Source organism: Monodon monoceros, unplaced genomic scaffold (assembly GCF_005190385.1).
Source record: "Monodon monoceros isolate NGI ecotype Baffin Bay Population unplaced genomic scaffold, NGI_Narwhal_1 Super_Scaffold_22, whole genome shotgun sequence".
Classification (NCBI taxonomy): domain Eukaryota; kingdom Metazoa; phylum Chordata; class Mammalia; order Artiodactyla; family Monodontidae; genus Monodon; species Monodon monoceros.
This window is the reverse complement of record NW_021703779.1, coordinates 61,066,573-61,069,796: the sequence shown is the minus strand read 5'-3', so window position 1 is coordinate 61,069,796 and position 3,224 is coordinate 61,066,573.

Genomic DNA, 3,224 nt, shown 5'->3' with positions numbered 1-3,224 from the left:
TGTATTGTTTTCCTGATTTCATTCAGTTTTCTATCTGTGTTCTCCTGTAGCTCAGTGAACTTCTGTAAGATAATTATTTGAATTCTTTATCAGGCAGTACATATATCTCCAGAAAGTGAAAAATTGAGGGTTAGTTACTGGTGCTTAATTTTGTTTCTTTGATGTTGTCATGTTTCCCAGACTCTTTGTGATCCTTTTAGCCTTGCATCTGTGTCTGGACATTTAAAGCAGTAAGCACAGAGTCGAAGCAAGAAGAACTACAATCCTGCAGCCTGTGGAATGAAAACCACATTCACAGAAAGATAGACAAAGTGAAAAGGCAGAGGAGCATGTACCAGATGAAGGAACAAGATAAAACCCCAGAAAAAAACTAAATGAAGTGGAGATATGCAACCTTCCAGAAAATGAATTCAGAATAATGAAGTGAAGAGGATCCAGGAAAAAGAATGGAGACAAAGATTGAGAAGATGCAAGAAATTTTTAACAAAGACCTAGAAGAATTAAAGAACAAAAGTCTAGAAGAATTAAAGAAAAAACAGAGATGAACAATACAAAAACTGAAAAGAAAACTAAATTAGAAGGAATCCATAGCAGAAAAACTAAGGCAGAAAAACGGATAAGTGACCTGAAAGACAGAAAGGTGGAATTTACTGCCATGGAACAGAATAAAGAAAAAAGAATGCAAAGAAATGAAGACAGCCTAAGAGACCTCTGGTACAACATTAAATGCACCAACATTCACATTATAGGTGTCCCAGAAGGAAAAGAGAGAGGGAAAGGACCCGAGAAAATAATCGAAGAGATTATAGTCAAAAAATTACCTAACATGGGAAAGGAAATAGCCACCCAAGTCCAGGAAGCACAGAGTCCCAGGGAGGATAGACCCAAGGAGAAACACAGCGAGATACATAGTAATCAAATGGACAAAAGTTAAGACAAAGAAAATTATTAAAACAACAAGGGAAAAATGACAAATAACATACAAGGGAACTCCCATAAGGTTAACAGCTGATTTCTCATCAGAAAATCTATAAGCCAGAAGGGAGTGGCATGATACATTTAAATTGATGAAAGGGAAGAACTTACAACCAAGATTACTCTACCTGGCAAGAATCTCATTCAGATTTGATGGAGAAAACAAAAGTTTTACAGACAAGCAAAAGATAAGAGAATTCAGCACCACCAAACCAGCTCTACAACAAATGCTAAAGGAACTTCTCTAAGTGGGAAACACAAGAGAAGAAAAGGACCTACAAAAACAAACACAAAACAATTAAGAAAATGGTAATAGGAACATACATATCAATAATTACCCTAAATGTGAATGGATTAAATGCTCCAACCAAAAGACACAGGCTCGCTGGATGGATACAAAGACAAGACCCATATATATACTGTCTACAAGAGACCCACTTCAGACCTAGGGACACATACAGACTGAAAGTGAGGGGATTAGAAAACATATTCCATGCAAATGGAAATCAAAAGAAAGCTGGAGTATCAATACTCATAACAGATAAAATAGATTTAAATAAAGAATGTTACAAGAGACAAGGAAGGACACTACATAATAATCAAGGGATCAATCCAAGAGAAAGATATAACAATTATAAATATATATGCACCCAGCATAGGAGCACCTCAATACATAGGCAAAAGCTAACAGCCATAAAATGGGAAACTGACAGTAACACAATAATAGTGGGGGACTTCAACACCTCACTTACACCAATGGACAGATCATCCAAACAGAAAATTAATAAGGAAACACAAGCTTTAAATGACACAGTAGACCAGATATATTTAATTGATATTTATAGGACATTCCATCCAAAAACAGCACATTACACTTTCTTCTTAAATACACATGGAACATTCTCCAGGATAGATCATATTTTGGGTCACAACTCAAGCCTCGGTAAATTTAGGAAAATTGAAATCATGTCAAACACCATTTCTGACCACAATGCTATGAGATTAGAAATAAATTACTGGGGGGAAAACGTAAAAAAACAAAAACACATGGAAGCTAAACAATACATTATTAAATATCCAATAATGTGCTGGATTTCTTCTTCACTGAAGAAATCAAAGAAGAAATTAAAAAATACCTAGAGACAAATGACAACAAAAACATGATGATGATCCAAAACCTATGGGATGAGGAGGGACCTTCAAGATGGCGGAGGAGTAAGACATGGAGATCACCTTCCTCCCCACAAATACATCAAAAATACATCTACATGTGGAACAACTCCTACAGAACACCTACTGAAAGCTGGCAGAAGACCTCAGATTTCCCAAAAGGCAAGAAACTCCAGACATACTTGGGTAGGGCAAAAGAAAAAAAGAAAACACAGAAACAAAAGAATAAGGATGGGACCTGCACCTATGGGAGGGAGCTGTGAAGGAGGAAAAGTTTCCACACACTAGGAAGTCCCTTCATTGGTGGAGAGGGTAGATGGGTAGGGGAGAAGCTTCAGAGCCCTGGAAGAGAGCACAGCAACAGGGGTGCAGAGGGCAAAGTGGAGACATTCCTGCACAAAATGTCAGTGCCAACGAGCACTCACAAGCCTGAGAGGCTTGTCTGTTCACCGTCGGGATGGGTGGTGGCTGGGGACTGAGGCTTGGGCTTCGAAGGTCGGACACCAGGGAGAGGACTGGGGTTGGCAGCGTGAACACAGCCTGAAGGGGCCTAGTGTGCCACAGCTAGCAGGGAGGGAGTCCAGGAAAAAGTCTGGACCTGCCTAACAGGCAAGAGACCATTGTTTTGAGATGCATGAGGAGAGGGGATTCAGAGCACCGCCTTAACGAGCTCCAGAGACAGGCGTGAGCCGCGGATATCAGCGCAGACACCAGAGTCAGAAATGAGACGATAAGGCTGCTGCTGCCATCACCAAAAAGCCTGTGTGCAAGCACAGGTCACTATCCACACCTCCCCTCCCAAAAACCTATGCAGTCCGCCACTGCCAGGGTCCCGTGATCCAGGGACAACTTCCCTGGGAGAGCACAAGGTGCGCCTCAGGCAGTTGAAAAGTCACGCTGGCCTCTGCCGCCGCAGGCTGGCCCCACATACCGTATCCCTCCCTACCCCCGGCCTGAGTGAGCCAGAGCCCCCGAAGCAGCTCCTACTTTAACCGTGCACTGTCTGGGGGTAAAACAGAAACCTTCAGGTGACCTACATGCAGAGGCGGGGCCAAATCCAAAGCTGAGTCCCAGGAGCT